Genomic DNA, 15,084 nt, shown 5'->3' with positions numbered 1-15,084 from the left:
ACAAAGAGAAAAAAATCAATAAAGTGCAAAGAGTCTTTAAATGAGTACCTGATACCTGATTGAGTTTGTTGTGTTACAAGGTCAAAGGACACCAAAACCCAGCAGCAATAGATATTCACCAAGACACTTGGTTACTTAAACAAAAGTTGCTTTTAATTATCTTTAAACATAAAAATAGAAACAAGCTTTAACTTATCTATTATTAACTTACTTCACTTAACCTAACCCCCTACTAATTCTAAGCACACATAGATGTAATGTGTGTGTAAGTTCAGAAAAGTTATTTGGTTCACAGTCCAATCTCACTTCTTATTCCTCCAAGTTCACTGGTTGCAGGCAATTCTTGTACTGTGCACAGAATTTAACATGTATAAAGTTCACCAGGCTTTGGTGCTCGAAAGGTAAATGGTTACTGCTCAGGAAGATTCTTGTAGGTTTTCAAAGAGAGATTTGTTGTTCCAGGATTTCCACAACTGAGGTACTTCCATCAGTCACCTCAGAGACTTGCCCCATCAGGGTTCTCCCTCCAGATGATTCTTATTCCAAGTGAAACATTAGACAGCCAGTCCTCTACTCTTGCATGAACCACAAGAGCTGACTAGGCTATCTTCCATGCTGGAGCTTCTGTTTCAATTCTTGCTGCTCTTGCTGGCTGAAATCCAATCTCTCTCTCTTACACACACACACACACACACACACACTGAGACTGAGACAGCCTGTTTGACTCTCTCTCTACTTGCAAAACCACATGACCCTCTTACAACAGCAAGTCTTCTGTAGACAATAGGGCACCAGTCTGCTCTTTCAACTGTTGCTTTTGGGTAAACAAGAACCCATCAGTGACCTCACTAAGCACTCTTCAAAGCTCCTGCAAAAAGGTGTGAGAAGTCACTATAGGCACTTTCAGGTGGCCAATTTGCCCCGCTTGTAAAGCCGCATATTTTGGCAATATGCGGCTGTTTGGAGGCCACGTGAATGTGCAGGAGGCGCTTGCAAGGTGAACTTTGTAACCCTCCTCTGAGAGAGATAATCGCCGCAGCACTGTGGCCTCCCCAGCCATCTGAATCAGCTGCATTCGGGATGACAGTCAGCTGGAGAGCACCTGACAGCTCTTCTCCCAGCTGCTCCTTATCCCGGCGCAGGATGTCGGGGCAGAGGCAGCTGGCTGGGCTGTCAGTGCAGGGACTGCGGGGCTAGAGTGGCTGATGGGGTAGAACGGGGGGTGGAGTGGCCGGCAGGGGAGAAGGGGCTGGCCGAAACAATGCCGGTACCCGACGAGCGCCATACTCACCCGCCGGCCGCTCCAGCCTCGTTCTCCCCCGCCGGGGGGGAAGAACGATCAGTGTGGGGACATTCCACGGGGGATGTCTTCGCGTTGATAGCCCGCACTGGCTGTCCCAGCTGACAGCCAACCATCCTATCTTGACAGCTCAAGGGACAGGAGCTGGAGTGCACTCAGATGCGCATCCCGGTGCAGCTGTCCCTTCAGGTGGCCAGTGCTGCGCTTTTAGCACTGCCACCTGAACAACAAATCAAAGGGCCGCTTTCTCTTCTTCAGGCGCATTCTTAGCGGAGAATACACCTGAAGAAGCCTATAGTCTCCTCTGTTGCTTTAAAAGACAATAGTCCATTTACTCCACAACATCAGTCCAATTGACACCTAATTGTGAAGTCTCCAAAGGCATTCTTCAAAGTTTCTAATACTGGATGTCTCCAGTATTTCAAATAAGATCTGTTTTAAAGTATTTGTATGTAACCTACTCTAATCTTTCCCAATTTATCTCCCAAAAATATTTCTATATACTCTGCCACAGTTGTTGGTTCTGAACCCGGTGGTGCAAGTCTTGAGGCACCTATATCTCTTTCCATCAGGCAGCAAATGTGGAGGGAAAAAGCATGGCTGGTATATCAGGTCAAGACATCATGAAATGAGGGTGTAAAGGGGAGTTCACCAGTTTAAAGAGATAAGGGCTCCGGGAGGAGCTGACAAATGAATAAGTGGAAGCAGGTGAGGAGGTCATTGGGCAGATAAGCCTCCCTATACATGGATGATTTTGCCGTCTTTTGTTCAGATACACAATCAGTCTGCAGATCGATCAGCATCTGCGGCAATTTTGACTTGGCATCAGCACGGCTCTTAGGTAACTGGTCTGACTGGTCCATCATCCCCTTCCCAGTCAGATCTGAATTCCTGAAGGTGTTGTGGATCTGATTTGGAGGGGCCGAGGTGTGCATTAAGAATTGATCAAAGCAGATCACAAAGATCCACCAGAAATTGAGATGTGGGCACAGCGCTCCTTCTCAATAATGGGGAAGAACACAGTCATCAGATGCGAGGTACTCTTGGGATGGCAGGTGTGGCCCATCCTCTGCATCTCCACCCTGGTCGTCACCAAAACAGTCTTCCAGTTCATATGGTGATTCAAGGAAAGGTCCAAAAGGTTGAAATGTATAAGTCACCAGATAATGGAGGCAAGGATGTACCCAATGTGTCCCTCACCCTGACAACCACCTTTGTGTGTGGCTACATCAGACTGTGCATGGAACCAAAGTACGAGAGCACTCAGTGCTGCTATGTGCAGAGGTCCTACTTGTCTCATGTGTTGCAAAAGATGGGCCTGGCCCCATTTCCGCGCAAAGTTCAGTCAGCTTGGAAGCAGCTTACAAATATTCATGGAAAAGTGGCCATGCTGAGGATCTGAGCAAACATGTTTTGAAAGAGCTCTCCATATAAAGTATTAAAAATACAGTCTGAAAGATCAAAAAACAGAATTTTATCATCAAAAATGGATAAAACTAGAGCTAAACTACCAAGCCAATCAAAAAACAAAGTCTGGAACGAGCAACAGTTCAGCCAGGAACATCGAGTGAAAGCCTGATGAGGAGTGGCACAGGAGGGGTCTTGGGACCAGCTGAGCTCAGCAGAGCTGAGGGGTCGGCCCAAGACATTGCCAACATCCTGAACAAGATGGAAATTTTGTGCACTCATCTCACGACTGTTGAATCACCAATAAGAGACATATCGGAAATCATGGAAGATTTAACGGAACAAATGACTCAAGTAGATGCTGAGCTGGACAAAACAAAAGACAGGCTAAAGGCTCTAGAAGGAAAAGCAAAAGCATGGACACAGACAGAAAAAGATTGATGGACAAGATGGAAAATTTCAGCAGACGTAAACAATGTAAGAGTCATTGGACTGAGAGAAGGAATCGAGGGGAAAGACCCGGTGAGCTTCTTTGAAACATGGATCTTACAAATGCTGGGACAAAACAAGTTAAATGCAAAGTTGAAAATTGAAAGGACTCACCAGGACCTCGGACCCAGAAGAAGCAATGAAATGCAACCAGAACCAGTCCAGGTAAGACTTTTAAGTTACCAGGTGAAGGATCCGATCTTGGAAGCAGCATACGAATATTCAAAATATAACAATGGCCCATTAATGATCAAACAAAGAAAGGAATTTGATGAAGTAAAGAGTCAAATGTGATCTAAAAACTTTAAATATTCAATGACTTACCCAGTGATATTGAGGGTGGATTTCTCAGAAGGTATTTGATGAATTTTCAAGAATAAAGAAGTGGAAGAATTTTAAGAAAGTTATGAAAAGATTAAAGTCGTCAGATGAAAAGACTGAAAAGTCCATTTAAAACGGGACTAATTGAAAGATGCATCTTTTTAAATTTATATTTGGTAGTACTGAACCATCTTGTTTTTACTGCAAAAATAAAAATCATTGTAATTTACATGGAGAGTTCTGGAAAGAAAGGAAAATGGTGAAGAGTAGCAGGGTGAGAACTCCGATTTAAGGGGGAAATGGTGTTGGGAGAGGAGCGCTTTTAAAAGATGCCACGAAAGAGAGGGGTTCTTATTTGGAAGATTCTGTGGGCCTTTGCCCTGTGCTTCCAGGTTCTGTTGTATCATCAAGGACTGCCTAAAGAAATCTCTTGGTGCCTGCCACATTGACCACCGCCAGTGGGCTGATAACGCCTCAAACCGTGCATCTTGGCGCCTCACAGTTTGGCGGGCAGCAGCCTCCTTTGAAGAAGACCGCAGAGCCCACCTCACTGACAAAAGGCAAAGGAGGAAAAACCCAACACCCAACCCCAACCAACCAATTTTCCCTTGCAACCGCTGCAATCGTGTCTGCCTGTCCCGCATCGGACTGGTCAGCCACAAACGAGCCTGCAGCTGACGTGGACTTTTTACCCCCTCCATAAATCTTCGTCCGCGAAGCCAAGCCAAAGAAAAGAGAGCTAGGGATGTGTGTGTGTTTCTTAAAGGGGAAATGTGTATGTTTCTTAAAATGTTCCTTACAAGTGAAATGAAAAGGGAAATGTTTTTTAAAAGGGAAAAGTTTCTTAAAAGGGAAATGTTACAGTATTTTTTTTAAATTGGACAGATTTTATTGTTATACAATATTTGTTTGAAAAATGGTATAGATAAAACACAAACATTTATTAGCCTTAATATTAATGGGATAAATGGTCAGTGAAGAGGAAAAGGATATTGGCATACCTAAAGAAATTGAAAGCAGATATAATCTTTTTGCAGGAAACATATCTTACCAAATTGGAACATGATAAATTAAAAGAGGATGGATAAGACAAATAATATCATCTTCCATTGATTCAAAGGCAAGAGGGGTAGCAATTTTAATTAATAAAAATACACCAGTGTTAATTAATCAAGCCAGAAGGTATATAATTGCACATTGTAAAATTTAAGGAGAAACATGGACATTTATGAATATTTATGCTCCATATTATTATGATGAAGCCTTTATGAAGGATGTCTTCTTAAAAACAGCAGAGGGAAGACAAAATCTATAGGTTGGAGAAGAATTTTTGCTTGGACTCAATATTAGATAAATCTACAAGAACAGTTATGAGGGCGAAAGGAGCAAAATCACAATTTCACATATGAAGGATCTAAATCTTATCGATATATGGAGGCAATTAAATCCCACAGAGAGATAGAGAGACTACTTCTTTTACTCAAGGGTGCATGATTCACATACAAGAGATTGATTTATTTTTAATTCCTACCCAGTTAAAAAGTAGAATGATAAAAACAGAATACCTAGCAAGGCTTCTATCAGACCACTCACCACTAACATTAACTACTTACCGAAGGAATTCTCATGTCCTTCAAACAATTAAAATACAAATACGGTGTGGACAATGGGACCTTCTTCTGTTTTCTCCAGCTTAGATCGTTCTTAAGAGAAAGATAGGGACCAACATTGACCCCACCTGAAATTAGTGAAACGGAACAAACAGTCTAGATCACACATGTCAAACTCTGGCCCGTGGGCCAAATTTGGCCCTCGATATAATTATATTTGGCCCGCAAGATCATATTAAATATATATTAAAGTTGGCCCGCTGGCCGCCGCGCCAGTATAGTGCATGCACACTGAAGGTGAAAATGAAGACGCCGGAGGTGTGGAGGGATCTCAGAGTCCCGAATCCTGGGGATCGGAGCGCCGCATTCAGCCCACACGGCTCCCGGACACCCAGACGTGGCTGGAGTTGGGGACCATCCTCGCTGGGTCTGCGCTTCAGCGGCGACGCCGGACCGAACGTCTCGTTGGCGATGCCTTCCCCCTCACTTCATGCACGGCGGACCCTGCCTCCCGCTCCTTTTGTTGGAGATGAGCCCGGCGCCGTGAGATCGCAGTTTAATCCCTCTCCAACCATGGGAGGGGGGTGCGAGCAACGTGCTCTTCTCAGCCAATTCCTCCACCGCCCCGGACGCCGGCGCTTCAACGGGGGGTTCGGGTGCCTTCGTCAGGCGACCGACCTGTTGGTCCAAGACAAGGGGAGAGCGTACAAACTCCACACAGACAGCACCTGAACTCGGGTGAACGTGGAGCTGCAACCCCACATTCCACATCAGGACTGTGTGTAAGATTGGGAGCAGTGAGACGGAAGCTTATTTTGTTCCTGTGATTTAAGCCTTTCTTGGGGTGGGGGGGTCCCTTCTCTGACCACTTGCCTAACAATTAACCTAATCAGATGTGGAGTTACCACAATACAACAGTTCTCAACCTTTTTCTTTCCACTCGCATTCCTGTGCCATTGGTGCTCTGTGATTAGTAAGGGATTGCTTAAGGTAGTCTGTGGGTGGAAAGAAAAAGTTTGAAGACCACTGCTTTAATCATCCCTCATTGACTCGTCATGTGCACGGTTTCAGATCTCCAAAGGAAATGGGCCAATGACAATGACAATGAAAGAGTTTATCCAAAACTATTATTAAACATTTATTTTAATAAGAAAAAGTTTAACATTACATATGTTGAAAGAAGAGAAAACATGCAGATGTTGTTGAAAATTTTCAATAAATATTTAGTTCGGCCCTCGACTTAGTCCAAGTTTTTAATTTTGGCCCTCCGTGAATTTGAGTTTGACACCCCTGGTCTAGATGATGAATATACACAAATTTACAACAAAAATGTACTCTTCTCTCCAGAGCAAAAGTGAAAAACCAGGTTTACAGAGGTCAGGAGAAAGATGGGAGTTGGACTTGGGTGTGGTGATTTCAGAAAATAGCTGGTAGATTGGTTTAAGGACAGCATGACATCAATTATAAATGCAAGATATGGATTGGTTCAGTATAATTTTTTACACCAATTATATCTTATCCCACAGAAATTACACAGAACAAAAACAGATATATCAGAGATGTGTTTCAGATGAGGGACTGAGACAGGAACTTTTCTACACATGAATGTGGTCATGAGTGAAGGTGAGGCCATGTTGACAAGACATCACAGAAAAATTAACCAGGATAACAGGAGTGGCCTTCATGGGTGACCCGGAGCTATATCTGCTTGGTAATTTTATGGAAATAAACAACAAATTGAATAAATATCAAATCTCATTTATAAAAATAGCACTATCTAGGGCAAAAATATCATTTGGAAATCCAACTCCTCTCTACTTATAGCACGATGGACTGCAGAAGTGAACAGCTGTATACCCAAGGTAAAAATCACATATAATTTAAAGAATAAATATGACATTTATGTAAAGATCTGGCAAGCATACCTGGAGCACATAGGGGCCCAAATACAGTAATAAAGATAAATGACTATAAATGCAACTATTATATACATTTAAATGTACTTTTCCCAACTGATTATATATATTTAAAAGATATGTAAGCTCTGACAGTGTGTAGATTCGTATGTATGGAAGGGAGGAGGGAGGGAGGGACTGTTTTGTTTTTTGTTGTTTGTAAGAAAAAGTTGTAATATTTTTGTAATAAAATATTATAATATTGAATATTTTATTATGCATATTTTTGAAGAAGAAAAAATTCAAAAAAAAAGGAAAAGTTTTTCCAGTCTAGTGCCTTTGACCTCAAGGCCATCAGGCAGATATCAGCACAAGTGGCATAGTCAGGTGTTGACATTAGGGGGAGCGAGAGCACATAAAAAAGGCACCGTGACTATGTTTTTACAGCCAGCACACAAAAGCCTTCACGCCTCTTCTTCTCTGCAATCCGTCCTCCCCCTCCCCGCCACCACCTGTTATTTATATATGCCTCCGTGTATGACATCATCATGCTGAGTACGATGACATCACACATCTATACTGTGTACTTGGGGGGGGGGGGCGCGAGAAAACCATCTTTAACTTGTATTAAACCATGAGGGAAGCTTCTCGTCTTTGTGTACTTATGTATTGCTAAATCACAAATACATAACAGTGTCAACAAGAATAGAAATGGACACCCTTGACCATCCTTTCCCCCCCTGTCCTCCAAACAGAGGAGGGAAAATTTAAAAGGTAAACGCCAGATTTTCAACACAGTGGATCCCTACAGCCCCAGGAACAAAAGTCAGAAGTCACAAAATGGCAGGAAATACGGAGGTAAAGTTTGGAGAATTCATGGAGTCAGAAGTAAACTGGATTAACTATTGTAGTGTGAATAAAAGCTCTCATGACTGGAGGGAGAACATATACTTTTATTAGCTTATAACTGAGGGTAGGGTCTCACAGAAAAGTTCTGGGTTTCGGCGGGAAACCAGGGTTATATATGAGCAGATGGGGGCAGAGCCAGCCATCAGCACAACCCACTGCTAGTGAATCCCAGTTCACTGCATTCACCCCTTCCTCAGAATTTAGGGTGCGTGAATGAAGACAGAGAACATGGATTCAGAAAAGAAAAAAGTTGAAAAATATACAGTTATTTACAAATTTACGGATTTAAGTGGTCCGGAGGTCTGGAGATCCTGGAGGAGTGCCTTAGCAACAGGGGACCTTGGATTCCTTGGGTCTCCTGGTCCCCTTGTGAGGGAGAAGAGGCGGGCTGGGTCTCCAGCTCTATGGTGGAGGGGGATGCACTTTCCTCCTGGGGATGCACTTTCCTCCTGAACCGGATCCCCTGAGGCCCTGACTGGGGGTGATGAGAATGAGCTCCGTGGCCTGCAGGGCTTTTGAAGCAACGGACCCTATGTTCCAACAGGTTCCAGGTCCCTGATGGAGGTGGTGTCCTTTCTGTCATCTGGGTACTCCACCTAGGCATACGTGGGATTGGCATGGAGCAGTTTCACCCTTTCCACCAGGAGGTTGGTCTTGTTTCTTCTCATGTGCTCTTGAGAAGGACTGGACCGGTGAGCCAGGTTGGGAGTGTAGTTCCCAATGTCGACCTTCTTTTGAAATTGAATAGGAGCTCATGAGGAGTAGCATTGGTCATGGTATATAGTAGTGACCGGATGGAATGGAGCACCATAGGAAGAACTTCCTGCCAGCGTGAGTCTGGAAGGCCTTTTTACTTCAGGGACAGTTTGACAGCCTTTCTTTTTAATTTTCCCCTTCCCCCGGGAGTTGTAGCTAGTAGTCCTGCTGGATGCGATGCCCCTTGCCAGCAGGTAGTGACGTAGCTCATCACTCATAAAGAATGAGCCCTGGTCGCTATGAATATAGCTGGGATACCTGAATAGGGTGAAAATGGAATCTAGGGCCTTTATGACTGACGAAGTGGACGTGTCTGGACATGGAATGGACAATGGGAAGCGGGAGTACTCATCAATGTTAGAGAGGAAGAAAGTGTTCCAGTTTGTGAAGGAGCAAGGTCCCTTAAAATCAAAGGGCCTGGATGACTTGATCAGGTGCGCCTTTGCAGGGCAGTGAAAGTGTGGCTTGCACTCCACACAGATTCGGCAAGACCTGGTCATTTCCCTGACATCTTCCATGGAGTAGGGCAAATTGCGGGCCTTAACAAAATGAGCCATGCGGGTAACCTCTAGATAGCAGACCTCATTATGCAGAGACCGCAGATAGCTGGTGTGTGCAGAGGCACAGCTTCCTCTGGATAAGGCATCTGGAGGGTCATTAAGGATTCCTGGCCGATAGGGAATATAATAATTGTAGGTGGAAAGCTCGATCCTCCACCTAGAAATTTTTTTCATTTTTGATTTTTCCCCTCTTGACATTATTAAACATGAATGCGACAGAGTGCTGGTCAGTGAGGAGTGTAAATTTCCTACCAGTCAAGTAGTGTCTCCAGTGCCTCATGGCTTCAACAATGGCTTGAGCCTCCTTTTCCACAGAGGGGTTCCAGAGCTCGTGGCCTTGCAATATCTGAGAGAAGCATGCAACCTGCCTGCCCGCCTGGTTGAGGGTAACGGCCAGGGCTATGTCCGAAGTGTCACTTTCCACTTGGAAAGGTACATTCTTACATGCATGGCGGCTTTCACAATGCGATTTTGGAGGTAGTCAAAAGCTGTTTGGGCTTCAGCCGAAAGGGTAAAAGTAGTGGCTTTTAAGAAAGGACGAACCTTATCAGCGTTTTGAGGGATCCACTGGGCATAATATGAGGAAAAGCCCCAGGCATTTCCTCAAAGCCTTTGTGGTCCTAGTAATGGGGAGTTCTAACAGGCGGCACATCCTATTGGGGTTGGGGGCCAGTTATGTCATTCTCCACCACGTAGCCCAGGATAGCCAGATGTTTAGTCCTGAACATGCATTTGCTAGAGTTATAAGTGAGGTTCGGGGCTTTTGCTGTGTGGAGAAAGCTCTGGAGGTTGGCGTTATGGTCTTCCAAGGTATGGCCACATTATCGAGGTAGGGGAAGGTAGCCTTCAACCCGTACTCATCCACCATTCTGTCCACCTGTCTCTGGAAGATAGAAACCCTGTTAGAAATACCAAAAGAGACCCTCCAGAATTGATAGAGATGATGACCATTAGCCTCAAATGCTGCATATGGATGGATTGGCAGCTTTCAGGTCAATGGTCGAATAGACCAGATACTGCGCAATATCATTCACATGTCTGAAATTTGAGGGAGGGGATATGCATCCAGGAGTGTATACCAATTAATAGTTTGGTTATAGTCAATTACTAGCCTGGGCATGTTTTCCCCTGTTACCACTACCACTTGAGCTTTCCACAGGCTGGTGCTAGTATCGATGATACCTTAATCGAGCAGACGTTGTGTCTCAGATTTTACGAAATCCCTGTCTGCTGTGCTGTACCTCCTGCTCTTGGTAGCAATAGACTTGCAGTCCGGGGACAGACTCAGTAAGAGAGGTGAGGGTGTTAATATTAAGTGTGGAGAGGCTGCATGTGGGTTCTGATTTTAGAGGTCCTCCATTCTGAACTGTTATACTCCAAGGTCACGATTTTAAGGTGACACAGGAAGTCCAGACCTAACAGCACAAGACCACATAATTTATCAAGCACATACAGGTGTATTTTACAAAATTCCCCCCCTTCAAATGACAAATACACTATAAAATGTTGTTGAATACGCAAAGAATGTGAATGAGACGCAAGGAATATGCGATAATTGGAAGGGTAGATCTTTAGGTTGTATTCCTGCACAGTTTGTGAGTCTATGAAGCTTTCAGTAGAGCCTGTGTCGATTAGGCATCTAGAGGAATATCTGTCTATCTTCACAGTCACTATGGAGTTGCTGAGCTGGTGAGGTCCATCTGGTCTAGAACCATTGAGGCTAGGACCCTGGAGACTCCATACACCTTACTCGAAGATGGCCACCCTCCTTCCTCCTCTGACGATGATGGCACAGAGTTTGAATTTGAGTCAAGGCAAGATGCCGTTTCCTCACTGCCACCCTCCATCAGCATGTAGTGCAGCAAGTGGGTTTGAGTGAATTCGGGGCAGACAGCTTGAGGCTGGAATCAGGTCCAGGAGGCCATGGACTTCCTTGGCTTTCCCTTGCCCAACGTCCTTTCTTGCCACAGCTGGAACACACTGAGTCTTTAGCCGGGCAACAAGATCGAAATGCTGGCTCTTGCTGCAGAAAAAGTACTCTCTAGCATGGGAGCGTTCCCTAGCACAGGAAGCAGCAAGAGCCAGCAGGGTAGTGGGAGTAGCCGGTGCTTAGAAGGGGTCATCTGGGTGAGCTCGCTCACTGGCTTTAAGGTCGTGGTTCTTGATCTTGGCTTATTCCAACGTTTTAGCCAGTTCAATGTGACTAGCCAGGTCCTTCTTACCCAACTTGAGCAGTCGCTGCCTCATGTACCTCAAGCTGACCCCCACGACTAGAGTGTCCCAGATCTACTCTTCTTCTGGAATGCGGCCCGTAGCCGCTTCATACCTGCACTTCTTGGCAAGCGTCCACAAATCCAGCAGTTAGTCACTGATGGTCTCTCCAGGGGGTTGGTGACATAGAGCGAGTTGGTGCCTTGCTAGGACCTTGTTTTGTGACTTTAGGTACCGTGCCTTCAATGCCTTGATTACAGCATCTATGTAGTGCAGCCCCTGATGACTGCATACCCTTTCATTCCTCCCTTCGAAACAAGTGCGGACCTCCTGAGTTCATCGGTGTGGAAGGCGTCTCTGGTCGCATTCAGGTAGGCCTGGAAGCAGTCTAGCCTGTACGTGAATTCCTCATCCGCGTCAGGGGACAGAGGGTCTCTCAGCAGCAAACCAGGCTTGAGTAGCGCTTCCATCATTTAGGAAATAAGCTAATAAAATTGTAGCATGAATAAAAGCTCTCACGACTGGAGGGAGAACATACGCTTTTCTTAACTTATAACTGAGGGTAGGGTCTCACAGTAGTCTTTAGAAGGGTTGCTGGTTTAGGTGGGAAACCAAAGGTATACGTGTGCAGATGGGGGCAGAGCAGGGAGGCGGAGCCAGCCATCAGCACAACACACTACCAATGAATCCCAATGCACTGCAACTATGTGGAAAGAACCGATCACTATTGAATAGCCCATAATATTGATGAGACACTGCCTATAAATTGAAAGCAATCGCTGTTTTTGAGCCTAATGAAAAATTTGATTTACTAAAGTCCCTGCTGTCACCTGGGAATCCGGGAACAAAATTGTACATACAATTGTGTACAACTATAGGGGCACATTGTAGAACTCGTCGAAAGAACCAAAGGCTTGTTGATCCAAACCAAGGCTTTTATTAGCAAAAGACCGGAGCTCTTCACAGGTGGCCGACCAGTCCGGAATGATCCGACCTGGCTTGGGACACAACCCTTTAAGGCCCAGACAATAGGTGTGGTTTAGCTCTCAGCCAATCGCTGTAAGCACAGTCTAGATACAGTAACTATATACACTATGTACATTGGTGATAGATCACACACATCTAAGTCCAAAACTACTGGTTATGGCTGAAAGACAGAGATTTTATGAGAGAAAACAAAGAAAAGGTGAAACTGTAAGTGAAATTTGGCTGGATTATGTAAACTAACAAAACACTGTGATTTTGATCAAATCCTATCCAATGCATAATGAGACTATTTAGTAATGGGTTTGGCTGACCGCAATACCAAACAAAAATTATTAAGCATGGACGAGGTAACACTGGATGTAGCACTTAAGACAGCCTCTAGCTCAGAAGTGGCCAATAAAAACTTGGATATCAGCCAAAAAAGATCTACTTGTTGGGAAATTTTCCAGCCAAGAATGCTACCTTTGCAGGAAATACAACCATAGTCCATATTATTATTTCAAGTAATCCAGATGTCATCTCTGTGAAAAAGAATAGATGAGGGCCCAGTATTGATTCCTGGCATCCTTTGAAACCATTTATTTGTTCTCTCTACTTTTTTTATTTAACCAATCCTCTGTTCATGCTATAAGATCCAGGGAACGAGAGTGCTTTAAATCCCCTTAATGTTCCAGTACTTTTATCGCTAATGATTTTGCTTATTTTAAGTACCTCAGTCTCTATATACCTGCTTTCCTTTCCATTTCTCTTACATTTATTTGATCTTCTGCGATGAAATTTGGAACAAAACTCCAACAATCTAGCTTTTTGGATTTTGGTGGTGCCAAATTAGAAGACTTTCTGGATTATCAAAAGTTATTCATGTTTCTGCAGTGTTCTTTTTTTTTTTAACATGTTACACTGTATTTTAATAACTTTTCTGACGAATCCCATAAATTTAAAAGAAATTTAAACTGATTGCAGGAAGCAAAAAAACAAATGAGTTCTACTTTGTCAAGCCATGTTCAAACACTCCAGAGCCCAGCCTGTACTCTGGGTCTTGGTGCCAGCTACAGATTTAGTCCATTCTCAGGATCTGGCTGCAAACCAACCTGTGTGTGGGCTGACACTCTTCCCTTCCCCAATGTTCCCTACTCTAACCCCAGCAGCATGTCCACCCAGACACACAGCCCATTTTGTGAATCTGCAGATCCGCAAATTGTAGGTCTACAGCTAATGAAGGCTTAGTGTTTGAATGAGTGAGCCAGAGGCTATACCATTGGAAATTCATCACAATTGGTTTCTGGATTATTTGAGTTTACTGTTTGTTTCATGACTCAGTCATGTCTTAAATCCTGCTTATAACTCCAGTCATGGTCATCGTTGGAATCATGTCTTTTTTTGCTACTTTCCTTTTTACAATGTTGTAGTAACTCAAACATTTTCCTTTATATTCCCTTCCAATTTATTATCATGTTATATTTTTTGCTATTTGTTGTTTTTTCCTTAAACTCTCCTAAACTTACACTTTCCTACCCTATCTGGCAACAGCTTCTTCCTTTAGACCAGGGGTGTCAAACTCAAATTCACAGAGGGCCAAAATTAAAAACTTGGACTAAGTCGTGGGCCAAACTAAATATTTATTGAAAATTTTTAACAACATCTGCATGTTTTCTCTTCTTTCCACATATGTAATGTTAAACTTTTTCTTATTAAAATAAATGTTTAATAATAGTTTTGGTTAAACTCTTTCCAGAAGAAGCATTAACAAATGAGAAATAAAATATTCAATAAATAATATTTCTCTATAGCTTTTAAGCTCCTTTTAAATGTATTTTATTTTCACAAGCCAACAAGTCAAAAAAATAACAACTTGCTTCAATGAAAATCCAATCTTTCAACTATGAACAGTCCAAAGTTAACCAAAGAAAATATTAATCCAAGCTTAGCTTGCTACACGTGATTTACTCTGATGCACCTGGGTCTAAACCAGATACTTGGCATCTCTTCTTAGATGCAAGTTCATCAAACTCTGGGGTCAGAGTTTGCCTCCCACCTGTCTTGAAAGGTCCTGTTTTCTGTCTTTCGTTTGGCCATTTTTCGTAAGGGGTTTATTACATGTGAGTTAGGCGACAGGTCGCAGATGCTAATGAAAGTAATGAGAGGAGGTGGGGGCGATTAGCGGGCTGACGCCAACGCATTTGCAAAGCATTCTGGGATTTGTAGTATTAGCTGTGCATGCGCTATACTAGCGCGGCGGCCAGCGGGCCAGCTCTAATACATATTTGATATGATCTTGCGGGCCAAATATAATTATATCACAGGCCAAATTTGGCCCGCGGGCCTGAGTTTGACCTGTGTGCTTTAGACTAATGCAGTTATTAGCCTTGTTAGATAACAACCAATGGATCAATCTTTCTGTTGATTATTCTCATTAGAATGCACATACCTGAGAATATTGCAGTATTTTTTAAAATGTTTGTGATTGTTTACCTATTGACAAACCTCTTAAACTAATTTCCCAAACTCTCTTGCACAATGTTGTTGAATCCAAATCATGACTCCTTCAGGAAGAAGATTCACGAATATATCAAGGACCAGATTTAAGGACAGTTTCTTTCCCACTGTATCAGACTCCTGAATGAACTTCAAAAGAGTAA

The 15,084-nt window shown here is 43.5% G+C and overlaps 1 protein-coding gene across 1 annotated transcript in view; it reads right to left on the bottom strand.

The window, feature by feature from the left end:
• The window catches only part of tex2 (testis expressed 2), a 107,759-nt gene extending 104,399 nt beyond the window's left edge, over positions 1 to 3,360 (bottom strand). Inside the window, exon 1 of the mRNA XM_069929800.1 lies at positions 3,311 to 3,360. The gene's annotated coding sequence lies outside the window, so the exon portion shown is untranslated. The remainder of the gene's footprint in view (positions 1 to 3,310) is intronic.
• Between the last annotated feature and the right edge of the window lie 11,724 nt (positions 3,361 to 15,084).

Source organism: Narcine bancroftii, chromosome 3 (assembly GCF_036971445.1).
Source record: "Narcine bancroftii isolate sNarBan1 chromosome 3, sNarBan1.hap1, whole genome shotgun sequence".
Classification (NCBI taxonomy): domain Eukaryota; kingdom Metazoa; phylum Chordata; class Chondrichthyes; order Torpediniformes; family Narcinidae; genus Narcine; species Narcine bancroftii.
Note: the sequence above shows the minus strand (reverse complement) of the source record. Positions and strands in the feature narration are given on the sequence as shown.